Source organism: Macrobrachium nipponense, chromosome 4 (assembly GCF_015104395.2).
Source record: "Macrobrachium nipponense isolate FS-2020 chromosome 4, ASM1510439v2, whole genome shotgun sequence".
Classification (NCBI taxonomy): domain Eukaryota; kingdom Metazoa; phylum Arthropoda; class Malacostraca; order Decapoda; family Palaemonidae; genus Macrobrachium; species Macrobrachium nipponense.
This window is the reverse complement of record NC_061100.1, coordinates 128,176,146-128,192,188: the sequence shown is the minus strand read 5'-3', so window position 1 is coordinate 128,192,188 and position 16,043 is coordinate 128,176,146. Positions and strand designations below refer to the sequence as shown.

Genomic DNA, 16,043 nt, shown 5'->3' with positions numbered 1-16,043 from the left:
AACATATGTAGACCTCATTAGGAAGACCGCAGACCTCCACCTAACACAGAGTCTGAGATATAGATAAAATTTGCTAAAATCTTGTCCTTTACCTATCTTATCTTCAAAATAGGCCGAGATAAAAGTATGTACTGGGCAACATTAATTAGCAATCTGTTATGAACCTATCGACAAACATTCACAGAGAACAGGAAATACAAATTTTTCGCCTCTGAACTGACACGTCGCGTTTAAGAAAAATGGGTCACGGTCAAAATTTCTGTGGATAGTAATCAACGTTTCCCAAAATTTCATCACGAAATGAAGTGTTGAAAACAGATTTTGATAAATAGGTCCAGCTACGAGATACTGGAGTAAAATCAGCCTAAACCCAAGGTACTTTCCTACCTTGCTTGTTTCTCCTTCAGGTAATCTAAATTTAATGTAGTTTTGTTGTTTACTGAAATCTGACGAATTTAACCATCCATCCATGATGGAAAGAACTGTATTATATATTTCATTATATGTTCAATTTTCTCAGTTTCCGGTACTTCAGCACTTATTCAATTCTCATTCTGTCTTCTCGATCTTATCCATGGGCGTCATTTGCGGGGGGCGGCTGGGGGGCAGTCGCCACACCCCCAAGCCTCAACTTACCTCCCTTAAGCCCCAATCATAGATATATGAAATTTATCGGAAATATTACGTTTCTTGATCCTTGTCTGTCTACTAGCTACCACTGATGACGAGATAAACAAACAGTAGTGGGAGTATATAATTTTTGCTGAAATACCTTGCTCATGGGGCTTCAAAAAGTACGTAAAATAGCTCAAAAGCGCAAAAAAAAAAAACAAGCTGATTAGGCTCGCTTCGCTTGCCAAACCGTCTTTGCATCCCCCCATCCCCCTCAACAATAAAAATCTGAAATGACGCCCCTGATCTTATTGAGCACAAATACCAGTTAATTGTTAATGGAAAGGGTTAGGCTAGATGTGCATTGCAACTCTATTATTAATATTATTATATGAAACCTATTCACATAAAACAAACACACAGGGGCCATTGACTTGAAATTCAAGCTTCCAAAGAATGTTGATTTCAACCTCCACGAGACTAGCAACCATACCAGCATCTTTGAACCCAAAACCTGTATATAACAATTCAGTCACTGTCCAGAACCTACTTCCTCACTTGAAGAGAGAGAGAGAAAGAGAGAGAGAGAGAGAGAAGGCGTGATCTGACCTCCAGCTTACTCGGGACACGTGCAAGATTTTCCACTGACGCATAAGTTGCAAACATTATATTCTTAACTTAATATGAAGTGGTCTTCATAATTAATACTCGTAATTAGTACTACTTATACTAACATCAAGAATCCAATAAAAAGGACACAAATTAAACGAGTTCATATATTCTCAGTTATAAGCGGAAGCACAAAATAATTGAACAGATGTATAGCCTCTAAATTCAGTACATCAAATAAATTAAAACGTGCTAAAATCAATTGACAGATAACCCGTTGTTTCACCAAAGAAAATGAAAAAAATATGATACATTTCATTAGAAATAATTTTTTCTTTACTGTTTAATATGCACATTATTGATTTTTCACATTTTCATTCTAATAAATAAATTATAAATATCCCATACGAAAATTCATGTATCTTTAACTCGACGTGAAACTCCTTTTTCAGACCTTTTCTGTCCTTTCCTTCCCCCCCCCCCCCCCCCCCCCCCCGCCCCCCCCCCGACAACAACAATAGCAACAGCAAAGTAGTTTTTAGGATGACTCCCCGAGTAAGAGAAAATGGCAAACCCTAGTTTATCGTCGGCTTGTGGCTTAAATTTCCGTCTGTTACGAAGGCGGTGACTCAGATGTCAGCCAGATCACTTGGAACCACCGCCCAGGCATTAGGAATATCGAGGTCTGGAAGAATTCTCTGTTGACACATTTTTAAAATTTAATTTCACGTAGACCAAATAGCAAAGCAAGTTCCTGCCATTCTTGGCATTTTATGTTATAAGCAAATACTGATAATGTTTTACTGACTTGTTTGTTCACCTCGGCAATCTGTCAGTTAAAATCTATTTGATAAAAAATTTTTCTTCTTTTGATAATAATAATAATAATATAATAATAAAATAATAATAAAATAATAATAATAATAATAATAATAATAATAATAATAATTCAAATGCTGGATTACATAAAACAGGCAAGAGCCAGGGGAATGTCGTGGCACCGAGGGCCACAGGCAATCCACTCTTATTGAATAAATTTTAAAAGTAATGTTAATTATTACATTAGCAGCTGTACTGGAAATAATTAGCTTGATAACTATATACAATTGATGATAGTAAACATAACAACAACAGATCAGTCAAAGTAATGACGCTACAGATAATAAAAATGCCAAGAATGACATTATGTAAAGGATCCCTAAGTAATTAAACAGACCTAATGTAATTAGCTGTTTGTGATCAATGGTAAATGCAGAGTTTTTCTTCTTAGGAGGCAGGAAATTTACTTTATTATTGGACTGAGAAATATTTCCCTGTTTTGTAAAACAGGCCGGGACGTCTAAGATGAAGCATTACCAAAAATTTATTATTTGTTCAGAAAATAAACAAATTGATTGAACAGGACGCTAGCCTCGTCTTACGACCAGTCACTGATCGCTTTCTTATGTTTTATGAAACTTTGGCTTTCAAGTTCACATCTCCTGGAACACTATATTCTGCTCCTCTGTATTTCTTAATAGTAAGTGTCAATTAATATTTCTTGCTTCTAAAAAGGAAGATAACGAAAAGAGGGTCATGCATCGATTAAATCTTGCTATAATACCCGTTTGTTCTTTTATAGTGATGGCAATGAAATAGAAATGAGCGAGAACCTGGGAAATATTGTAGAACAGTCTGTAATGCGGCTATTCTTTCTTCATATTTATATCTGAGGAAGTTTTATGAATAAACGTACAAAATGACTTCACAGTCCTTGTGTGTCTTGTATTTTTTAATCATTTAAATTTCCTGTTCCCTGTCTTTTGCAGAACTTCAGCTACCTTCCATAGCCTGACATTTTTATGACTTATTTTTCCTCTGCTTTGACCTTCATCTATAAAGCTTAATCATAATTACCTGTATGAATGAACCAAGTTCTATCTTCCACCAATCTTATCAGCATTCACTGATTAATTTTTCTGGATTTCGTTTACCATCCTAATCTTACTGTTACCCTCCATCTTACAACTAGTGTGTCCCCTAACTTCTGTCTGTATTCACTCGCTCCCTGATTTTGTCATCTTGGCCGTTAAAACGTCAAACAGAGATATAGGGAAATCTGCTTTGATGTCATACACGTCATTCTACCTCTACATACTTTAGCTTGACTCTCAGCTTGAAATCTAAAATACTTCTTAACAAATTCCTTTATTGTACCATTCATCAATACTTATCGCATCAGGCATCACGGCCGCGCAACTCCCATACATTTTCCCACTTTTCTCATTCTCACTCGTATGATTCATTCTATCTCTCTAACCGAAGGAATCGTCTGTCCATAAGAAAAGAACTTGCCTCCAACATCCTTTCCCTTGTATGAAAGGATAACTGATCTCGTCCATTTCTGTGGAACAAGTCTCTCATTAACAAATACTTTACACGTCACATCTCGCCATTCGATATGCATCGCATCGTATAGCATATCATAGGTAATCCCGTTCAATGCGCTACTTTTCCGTTTTCCAACTATAGCCCGCCAATGATTACGTCACGGCCATTCCTTGAAGCTGATTGGCTGGCAATAGTTTCGACAATTTGGTTAATCTGTGGTTCTTTTCATCTTCCGTGGGGGATCAAATTTCTTTAAGTGCATCTGATCCCCCCAGGGGGTAGTACTAAACACAGAGAAACACACTTGACCCCCAGGGGACTAATACCAAATACGTCGAAACAGTGTAGATAAATAAATCACTGTTTCACCGTGTTTAGTACTAGCTCTCTGGGATCAAATGTTTCTATCCCAATTGGTTATTTCACATTTGCCCTTGGGATTTCGTAAATTCCCTGTACACACACACACACACACACACACACACACACATATATATAATTTTATATAATAATTAACATATATAATATATATATATATATCTATATATACATATAATATATAATTATATATATTATATTATATAATATATATATATATATATATATATTCATATATACGATAAATGTATGTACATATAAGTATATATTATATTATTATATATATATAATATATATAGGTATGTATTAAATATACAAATATATAAATAATATATATATGATATATATATATATATATTATATATATACCATACAAATATATGTACACATATAGTATATATATATAGATATATAACATACATACATATAATAGATAATTTATATATATATATATATATATATATATATATATTATATATATATACATAGATTTATATATATATATTTTATATATATATATATATATATATATATATATATATATATATATATATATATATATATATATATTAGGCGAATTCCACAGGAGAATGATAGTCAGAAATCCAAGCGCTTTCGTCTTTACTCAGACATTGTCAAGGAGTTAATGAGGTACAATTGGAGAGAAAGGTCTCAGGTACAACACAAGATCAAGAATACCAGATGGTTAATTGTCAAAAGGGTAAAAATGACAAACTTGAATTTAGTAAGAATAACATTCTAAAATTACCCTATGATGAAATGTTTTTAGATATTCCTAGAATTTTAAAGCTTTTTAACATAAATGTTGTTTTCAGTAATATTAATGTCAAGAGTTTAATAATCAAAAATTCTCCTAAAGATCTTCCAGGCTGCATATAAGAAATTCGTTGCAAAAAGTGTGATAAAGGCTATTACGGACAAACCGGTAAATCTCTTTCACAACGTCTCAAACAGCATCAGTATTCTGTGAGAACTGGGCAAATATCGAATGCATTATTCGTACATATGAGAGATTTAGACCATCCTATTAACTGGAGTCAAGCAAGAGCCTTAATCCCATGTAATGACACAGTTAAAAGGAATATCATTGAATCTTGTTTCATCAAGTCAAATAATAGAAATGTTTTAAATTTAAGTCTTGGTTTATTTAAACTTGATGCTTTCATAATGAAAAAAGTTGTAGATAAATATAAGCAACAAAATTAATATATTCAGTTTTTACATGTTTTGGACTGTAAAGAAACTGTAATTTCGGTTAGGGTCAAGGTCAATCTGTTTAGGTTTGTGACCGTGTGATATACGATAATCCTGGATTATCTCTTTTAATTTTTACCCTTTTGACAATTAACCATCTGATATTCTTGATCTTGTGTTGTACCTGAGACCTTTCTCTCCAATTGTACCTCATTAACTCCTTGACAATGTCTGAGTAAAGACGAAAGCGCTTGAATTTCTGACTCATTTTCCTGAGGAATTCGCTTATTTATGAAGTCACGTGCATCTACTGTGATTTTTTAAGCATATATATATATATATATATATATATATATATAATATATATATATATATATATATATATAATATAGACATTATATGTGTGTGTGTGGATGTGTGTACTCACAATTACATATAAATTAATACGATCTGCATTATGTTATTTGATGATCCCTTGCTATCATCCTTATTCACTATCAGTAAATCGTCATTTTATGGTCATTCTGAAATAAATGAAGAATCTGTGCTCATATTCTCTCAGTTTTGGATACAGTCTTTTGAACATAACGTAAGCATGTTGCTTCTTCCACTTCCATACCGATACCGAATGAACCGCGCGGAAACCGCCACAATGTGTACGGGCACCATTTTTTTTGCATCGACGCGGATTTCCCGCGGTTTCCGCATCGTGTTAACGGGGCCTAAGAATTTCATGCGTAGGCCTATACCTTGTCATTGTCTCAAAATATAAGAATCTGATGTGTAGGCCTATGTTTTGTCATTTCCTCAAAATATAAGAATTTTACGTGAAGGCCTATGCCCTATATTGCCTCAAAATATAAGAAAATGACGTGTAAATCTATGCATTGTCATTGCCTCAAAATATAAGAAATTGACCCGTAGGCCTAATCTCCCAATGATTATACTAACATTTGATATGCAGGATATGATAAATTGATACCCTAATACCGGAACTGGCTGTGTAGTAAGTATGCGTCACTTCAATTAATGTGGTCTATGTGGGATCGCTTATGTATGCAAAAAAAAAAAACAAGCTGCTTGTATATGTAGGCTGCACATAAAAAAAAGGATCCACATACAAAATGATCCATGATCTTCCTAATGATATATAATTTCATATGTCTTTTATCGTAGATTCGTAGATATCAATTGCATACTTCTCAACTCCGGGAACTCAAATCTGTGGTGGTCATATTCATGCACGAAACTCAAGTACTCGGCATTACCGAACGAAGTCAAATCCGTACTGGTAATAGCTTGGACTGTGTGTTGACTAGTGTTGACGTCGTCTTTGTCTAGGGTTGGAAACTGTTGGAAACTGGATTCTCTCGACAGTAAGGCAATCATGACTCGGGCAGGGTGGTGGTTGGCGAGTGAGAAACTCGTTCACATGTGTTTTAAAGGCTTCGTGCTATTAGGGAGCGAGTTGGTTAGCTACAGGCTCATTCAGTAAAGATATTTAAAGATAAAGTCATGGAGACATAATACGTCCCTGGCTCAGTTTTACCCGAAATCAGTCAGTAATAATATTGACGCTCTAGATTCGAACACATTCCGCTTCGGTTATAGGTACTTATGCTTAATATCATCAAATTATCTTGTATACTACACATTCTCTACACCATCCGCATTGTTGCTCTAGGATACTATCTTAAAATCCTATTATTTCCACTAGGCCAAGTTCAAGTTTTCCCTTGCAAATTTCTTAATGAACTATTTCAATAAATTCGATCAGCATTCAGCACAATGTACCTTGTCCAAATCCACAATTTTCTCTCCCCATCCTCCTGTCATCTGCCTTACTTATATCCATCAGAACCTTATCAATGACCTCCCATAGCACACGATGTAATTCCTTCGCTTCCTTCCTGCAGTGCATCTTTACCCTTGTATAATTTGAGTTTTACACACACACACACAATTTGATATGTAACTGTAGATGCCTTGTACTTGAGGATTTACATCGTGAGCATAGATATGAGATAATTTCCGGTTTATATGAGTGGATGGAAGATGCTTAAGCAGCGTTAACTTGGAAACTTATCATCTTAAATTCCTTAGCTATATTACTTTAGGATAGTTCTTTATTATTTGGCATAACGCCAAACCTTCACTTAAAACTGACAATTATGAAAAAAAATTAGATGACATGCTATTTCTCTGAAAAGCACATATTTTCCTAACTGTTGATTACGCGTGCAAAATATCTAGGAATGCGCTAGAAAATTTGTTCATTCAGCATAACGCTATATTTATCCACAATTAGAATCTTTTTAACATTTATAACTGCATTTCGACTGCAGGTCTCTTAACAAATCTTGATCACCTTTACGACACCTTATACATCAGGTTACCTGCCCTATGACGTCACCTCTTGCACCGCCTACCCTAACCTTTGGTTCTCCCTTTCTCCTCAAAAAAATCTAATGTTTGGCCTTATTATTTGAGTAAATGAATAAAGAGTTATATAAAACAGTCTCTACCAATAACAATTCGAACTACCTTCGAAATGCGCTCCGAACAATGCCGGTGTAAGCAGCGAAGACAATAATTAATCATAAAAGAAGCGAATCGGCATCTTGAGAGAGTAGAAAGTAGTTTTGCAGCGAGGCGCTCGGTGATTGTTGCCACCTCCAGTGGCGTCTCGACCGTGTTGGACGAAAGAATATTACCTGTCTGGGGAACCCGTGTGATTGGCTATGGTGTTTCTTTGACTTCTGTTACGAAAGCCATCGAAGGGTAGCAATGTGTCTCAAAGTAAACAGACCTAGATCTTGATAGAAAGTGGTGTGCTGTGAATCCGTAAAATAATACTTCAGGAGATAGAAAAGGAATATTTTATAATTCGAAAGGAGCTTCAAGTGAAATTCCCTGCTTCGGGAGGTGAGAGGCAACAGGGGACTGAACTCGTAAGTATGCAGGTCTTCCCTTTCATTTATCTGTGATGTTAGAGAGTAATAGTTTTCATCAGTGATTTTTTGCTCGCTTTCTGTCGTAACGAGTAATGAGAATAATGACATATCGGTTTTAAAATTTTTATTATCATGGTATGAGAACATTAAAAAACAAATCAGGTACAGCCTATATGTTTATGTCAATGTACTAAATAAGTACATGTTGCGTTATACAGTTAGTTTTTTTTATATGTATTATATAGTAAAAGTTGTTGTTACACCAATTAAAAAAGTAACACGCCAGTTGGGATTATCGCTTTTGATTTGAATATTCATTAGGCCTAAGAATTAGCAACGGCAGCGTTAGGCCTAGGCAAATCTCACTCAGTGTTGTTACTACCGACCAAAAATTTTTGAACAACTGAACCATAGTAAATCTCTAGGCCTAGGTTAATATAAAGCGTAGTAGAGTTCTCATTATGGTGTATTAGGAATATTCTCTTGTTGGGGAAAATATATCGGTTTATATAACGAAAGAACGAAATCTTCACAGTTTTGGGTTCACAGATTATCATCTTCCTCATCTCTCGTCGCAAGCACATGTGCTCTTGAAGGTAATGCCAGCGGAACTGATACATTTCTGAAAACTGTAGGTTGTCAAATTCCGTTATTCGAATAGTCTGCCTTGCCACACGCACGCACTCATGCACACACACACACATGTAAATATTTAAAGTATTAGAATTTCCCTTTTTGTGAGGATGGTTCAAGCAGGTGATGGCTTTCCAGTCCTTTGGAATGAGGTTGCTGGCTAAACGCTCTATCCACCCTCGCTGCGACCCACCACTATCGACCAACGACTGACAAATGAAGTCTGCAGAGATCAACAAAGGCAATTTTTTTCTTTTAGGGATCTTAGGATTCTCGCTAGTGAGAAGTCTGGCAACCACTTGACACGAGACCACATTATATTTCTATCTATTTATCTAAATCTATCTATCTATTTATCTATTTGTCTATTGTCTATCAATATATCTATCTAATATATATATATATATATATATATATATATATATATATATAAAGATGTGTATGCTTTTTGCTCTTTGTAATAGCTATGATGGGATTTTCATTTTAGGCCTAAAGAGATGCGTTCGAATTTCCAAAGTTATGCTCAGTTGATCTCTTTCAAGTTCCAAGTTGCAGTTCCTCTTGTTGGCCAACGGAATGCGTTGCCAATTCTCACAAGTCATTCTGGTACTGTCATATTTTACGTTTTATGTCTTCGAAGGTCTTTCGTGCAGAAATAATACTTCCATGCCTTACGGTACTGAGAGGTTATAATGATTTCGAGTCGACTGGTAATGAAGTTGTAAGCTTGCTTAAATTTTACCTAAGGTTGAAAGTAGGATTTTATATTATATATATATATATATATATATATATATATATATATATACTATGGTTGTAGGATGTAAGCTGTTTGTTAAAGAATTCATCCTCCTTTATAATTCAGAAGTTTAAATAAGGAAGATAGCCGTGACTGGTGCTTTGTAACATATAGTATCTGTAGCAGCTACACTTCAATAGGGAAGCGACTTGTTGGTAAGAATGTTTAAGCTTAAGCCTATTGAGCATTGGTTGGGCATGGCGTTGAGCCAATAACCTCATCTTATAGTGCTTGTAGAAAATTGAAGGACTATCGCCTTTTCTACCTCTCCCCCCGCAAGATTAAGGCGTGGAGAAATATATATATAATATATACACGAGCTTGATGGGACGCGGTACGCTGCGCTGGAACCCGGCGGTTCCTGTCATGTCTCTCCTACCGTCCTGATCCCCTCCCTCCACCCCCCCAACCTCTTTCCCTTTATCCTCCCAACCCCCTAACTGCTCCGCCCCCACCCGGAGTGGACAACAGGAAAGATTCACTAGGATTTTATTATTATATATATATATATATATATATATATATATATATATATATATATATATATATATATACACACTAGATACCACTATAAGCCTTCACCACTTTGAGGAAAGGAGACGGAGAATGGCGCCTTCCAGTTCTGTGTAGTTATTTCTGGGATGCGTTTGCAAGCGCTATTCTCCTTTATCTCCACCGAACGCTAGTATACGTTATAGCAATTTAATCGACGAAACAAACATGTCCTCCGCTCCTTGGCTATGATCCCTCACAAATTATTTCCCTTCTCTTAGAGGAGTGTTCTCGCGTCTTATGTTGTGGTCATGACACTCGTCTCACGAACCGGAGGACCTCTGTGTATCTATTGAATTAAGCAGAGCCTTTGTATCTGATAGTTAGTCGACTTGGTGGATTGCAGTCACAGTAGAGGAAGGAAGGGTCCAGCTACCTCACTCCATGAGTAATTGCCGAGAACTGGAATGGTAGGAACTTCTGGGGTGGATGTAGGATGATAAGAGACAAATTTAAATTTATTTGCACACTCCTTCAAGACTTATGATAGGAAGGCAATTCAGGAGAATTTAATTTCAAAGTAACCTTGATGCAACATGACTAACCAAAATCTCCTGGCACCGTTCTTTTGACTCGGTGTTCAAGTTGTTTCTGAGTCATTCTGTAATCCTGGAAAAACTAACAATATTTTCCACTGGAATGTCGTTTAATACGAGAGTATGATTTAATAAATAAAAGTTCTAGAACAGATTGTGTTAGCAAATCAGTCTAATAGTATAGTTAAGCGTTTGCCATTGCTCTACACATAACACACATATATATGTATATTATATATATAAATATTTATGTCATATATCTATCTATCTATCTATCTATCTATCTATCTATCTATCTATCTATCTATCTATATATATATATATATATATATATATATATATATATATATATGTGTGTGTGTGTGTGTGTGTGTGTGTGTGTGTGTGTGTGTGTGCCCCATTGCTTCTCCGAGATAGAGGATGAACGGTTAACCGAGTCACATTTGATTTAGTTCATTTCAGAAAGAAAACAAAGGAAAAATCCAAAATATATAGGCAATATTTTATGCAGGAACAGATTGAGCTAACTGAAACTTTTGGGTCAAAATTTTTTTTGTGCGAAAAAAAAAAAATGGTCTTAAAGCAACGAAATACAATGCTTATTTTTAACGTAGCATAATCAACCATCTTAATTTGGGCTCGTTATCAAGCCCTTTTTGGCGCATCGGACGAAGGTGCACCCATGTTACGGTAAAACTTGTCACAGACACACGTCGGCAACTCGTCGCATACGTATCACAAACAAGTTGAAGACAAGTGATGGACTGCAAGTGGAGAACGAATCCTTGACTACGTTGGATAATTATGTGAAGGACTGGGTAGGACTGCTTATAAGTCGCTAACTTGTATTCGAACTGTTTGTAATGTGTTCGATAAGTTGCCAATGGATGTTTATGAGATGTTTTCCTCCAATACGGCCGCACTCCAAGGTAGAAGGAACTTACAAGCACTGTATTTTTCAGAGTGAAGCTCATGAAACTGAGGCGTGGTATTCATTTCCAACTAATTTTCAAAAAATGGTGATTATTGCCAAAGGTTTTAGGAAAATGACATTCATTAAGAAATAGATTTCGAAAAATACTCTTCACTAAAAAATATATTTTCTTTCGAGGCGGAAACGTGATGCTAGAAACTAAACCTTAAAAGTAAATTCGAATAAAACTTTTGTCTCGTTTTTGTTCCATGGTTTGATTAGGAGAATCGAGGTTGAATAAAAACGAAATAAAGATTTTGAGTTAAATAGATATCACGTATTTTGTCTGGAGAAGCGCAGTAAAAAGAGCTATCTTTTTAAACCAACGTAGAAAGCTGGAAGAATTTTGGTAATTTGTAAAATGTAATTCTTGGCCGAAAATTCCTGTCGACCGATAACTGCATACATTCAGGAATCTTAGGGATAATCCTTACAAGTTAGAAATTTTGTCTGTTTTAAGATGAAATTTACAGCAATAATTCAAAATCGATTCGAAAACCTGTAGCTAAATATTTAACAAGCGCCTCAGTGGCGTGGTTGGTTTGGTGTTTGCTTCTCACCTCGGTGGTCGCGGGTTCGATTCCCGGCCATTCCATTGAGGAATGAGAGATGTTTATTTCTGGTGATAGAAGTTCACTCTCGACGTGGTTCGGAAGTCACGTAAAGCCGTTGGTCCCGTTGCTGGATAACCACTGCTTCCATGCAACGTACAAACACCATACAAACAATAAATATTTAACATTTGGTCCTGTGTGAGGGCATCATGACATTAGCTTTGCATGAACTAAAACTTGCTTTAGGCAAAGTAGGGAAGGTTGTGCGGAAGAGGAGAAAGGAACTGGGCACCACAGAGCTGTTCGAAACCCATCCCAAGGCAGGATCACCTTGGGACCAGACACGAACAGGGCCGGACGTCGAGGTTATACTGCACATGTGGTGATTATTCCTTAGGTAACTTTTTTTCCATTTTTTTTCTCGGCGAGGTTGATTGCAACCAAAATGCCAGAAGACGTGGCGAAAGCCTGGTGTTTTACTTTAAATCTCTGCTCTTTTTCGTCGGGTTTGGACGTAGAAGAAACAACAGTCATAAATACAGCAGTGATTCCTTCTAGTAATAATAATAGTAACATTACAGTAATCGTAATGATAACATTGGTAACATGCAGGAAGGGTACCGTGCGGTAGCCTAGTAATCTCCTCCCTATGCTATTCGCAGTTTTTCACTGTGTAGCAATTTCTGTTAGGACAGAGAGAGAGAGAGAGAGAGAGAGAGAGAGAGAGAGAGAGAGAGAGAGAGCTGTTTCCTAAACAACCGGTAACTCAAATACAGTATCGATCAAAAGATGTAGAGCAATACATCAGAAATGCGTAAAAACAAAGACCCTTAAAAGTAGATCTTGCAAATATAATAATGACAGTATGTAGAGATAGATACCTGAGATTCAGGAAGGAAGTCTTAACAATGGGTTATGAGCTACAGTATACACTGTCTATAGTAATGAAGTACAAGTACAAAAAGAATAGGCTCTTTAATAGGAATTCTCTCTCTCTCTCTCTCTCTCTCTCTCTCTCTCTCTCTCTCTCTCTCTCTGAGCATTGATATACACACCAGTTTTCGTATACATTTCTTAATTCATTTTAATTGTGGGAATTTCGTGATAAGATATGTTTGACATTTTATTCCAGAATGACGACATATACATATTTAAGACAAATTCAGTTTTCTTCACATTTCTAAAAGGTGACCATGGATCACACACAATCATGATTGCATTGTATTGTATTTCACGAAGGTTGAAGAAAAGGTGCAGATTATTATTATTATTATTATTATTATTATTATTATTATTATTATTATTATTATTATTATTATTATTATTATTATTATTATTATTATTTTCAAACGTTCCACCAATGGCTTCACATTGTTTGTCGATATTGAGTTAGCATAGTGTTTGATCGTGTTATAGTATACTTAAGGCATCTCGCGTGTTCTTGATTTGTACGCTTGCTTTCAGTTTTGCGCTGATTTGGCTTCAAGTGGAAATCTTGTCTATGAGCGCACACCCTCTTGTGACTTTGTGACGCATCCATGATTGTAAAATGTTAAGGTCTGCGTTTCATAAGATTGTAGCTGTAATGAAATTAATCCGGAACGAAATAGAATGCAAGTGTTCAAACCCCGTTTCTGAGGGATTCCCAAAGGGATTTTTAAGTCGATTGTTATCGGATGGTTAACTGTAAGGAGTCGTTAGCGTTCACACGGAAAGAATGTTAATGATGGAGAGAGTAGAACGATGTGTACTTGTATGACATTTGTACTTGTGTGCGTAAATAAAATAAAATTCTGTGAAACATTCAAATCTTCAAGGAGTGGTATTCATCGGCTCATATTTACATGGGTGCGCCTGCTTGCATGTGCAGTATTCGTACTTTTGTTATAAAGGTGGGAACTGCTTTCAGATATTGCCCTCTGATTCATTCGGAAAGAACAATTCATGATACATTCTTAGTGTTCCGTAAACATGCCGTTACCGTATATTTACACGTACTAAATACGTTCGTGTAAATACGATTATTGAGCATCTAGTCTAAATACTTTTGGAGTGACGACGATCCCCAGTCACCAAAATTTCTTATCAGCCGTGGAGAGCTTTTCAGGTCAGATAAGGGTCGACGTCATTAGGGATTAGGGTAATGCTTAAATCCTGTAAGTGTTGGTTACCGAACTGTTCTTCCCCCATCACGTCACATTATACTCCAAAAGTTCAGTGGAGTGGTGATTCATATCTTCCGTAGGATATAGTTGTGAGTATTACTTTAGTTATAAGGGGACCAATACTTAGTTTAGTAGGTTGTATTTCGCAATTTTACAATTTCCACGGGTAATTTGTTCAGTTGAATGTTTTAGCTCTCATTTTTGAAAGAATTTTGAAAGAATAACATGCCTTTATCTTGCCCAGACTAGAAAAGGACAAAAGAAAGGCGAAAATAAATAGATGGCTAAACATCCAAGGAAACGATTAATTTGGATGGCTCTATCTTGCATATTTTACTTGACAAATTTATGCATTTCCCAAACGAGGATTTAGTGGGTTTCTCTATTATTAAGACAAGGCTAGTTGCGATTGTATCTTTTACAGTTTATAATCTAAAGATATTCACTTGTATACCTCAAGGAACGGGTACAGCCCTGACCTCAAAACTATATATTCCGGTTTCCGTTAGTTACGGATTCTTAATAATGGTTTCCGGAAGATCCTTGGCCCTGCAAAGTTCGCTTGAATGACCATGCTAAGTCACCAGCCACTACCCGTACCCGACATTGGTATGCCTTGGGCTTATATCAGGTTGACTCGGTGAATATAACACATTCAGGAAAAGTAGAGGTCAACTGATAATTTAACCGTTGTCTGAGGGTCATTAATATCATTATGCTATGCAATTTAGCCTTGGTCAGATTAGTGATTTCGGCCTGGTAAGAGAGGTCAAAGGGTATCTGGTGTTCATGTCTCATGCTTAGAGCCACAAATGACCTTTAGGTAAACATGCATCTGGAGACTGATTCGAAATAAAACCAATATCGACAACTGTTCGTCCTCGGAATGGTTTTGAACGTGGGTGAAAATTGTTTGAATTGATCATTTATTCAAAGCAAGGTTCATGTTGAAAGATTCACTTATTCAGAGGATAATAAATGGCCCGAAGAAGCTTACAGAGAAAAGGGAGGTAGTCCTTTTTCCACTTTCTTATGAGTCTAGGTGACCTTTTCCCGTGACCTTATGAAAGGTCGTGGCAGGCTTGACAAGCTGAGTTGAATGGCATCGAGTTTTCTTATACGCCCGGATGCATTTACCAGTCTGATGAAGGCTGTCAAAAATTGTGATTTCTAGAACGTTCTGTTAAAATCAGATGAGGAAGTAAAATGAGTCATCATAGGTTTGCGCCACATGAATAGCCAGCTCACTATTATTATTATTGTTATTATTATGAAAATGAATAAGAGCAATATATGTCTGTCAGCTAAGTGATCTTGCTCTTTGATCTAAAAAATATCTGCAAAGAGAGAGAGAGAGAGAGAGAGAGAGAGAGAGAGAGAGAGAGAGAGAGAGAGAGAAATTTACCATTTTCTTCGTCTCTGTTCACTTTAATTTTAAAATCCATTCACAAGGAGTGAATCAGTACCGCAAAGCCCACACGAGACCAGTGGAGGTTGACGTTGAGGTTTAGGTTCGAATAAGGTTAATAAAGGTGTTGTCCCCACATGTTTATTTTCCCACGTGTATGGAAAAAGAAGGGACGTTCAACACCATCTCCCGCCGCCTCTTTCCCGCGTCACACAGACTAATGGCTAAGTACCGTATATACTTACGGGAGTGCGACACTATATATATATATATATATATATATAT

General features: G+C 36.2%; 1 protein-coding gene across 7 annotated transcripts in view; it reads left to right on the top strand.

Moving 5' to 3' along the window:
• The first annotated feature begins 7,856 nt into the window (after window positions 1–7,856).
• The window catches only part of LOC135211169 (chitin synthase chs-2-like), a 115,248-nt gene continuing 107,061 nt past the window's right edge, over window positions 7,857–16,043 (top strand). For 3 of the 7 annotated variants that reach the window (XM_064244360.1, XM_064244357.1, XM_064244367.1), the window contains exon 1: window positions 7,859–8,135. The gene's annotated coding sequence lies outside the window, so the exon portion shown is untranslated. Of the gene's footprint in view, window positions 8,136–14,421; window positions 14,440–16,043 lie in introns of those variants that run through there. The other 4 variants (XM_064244364.1, XM_064244365.1, XM_064244366.1 and 1 more) reach the window with 3 other exon arrangements.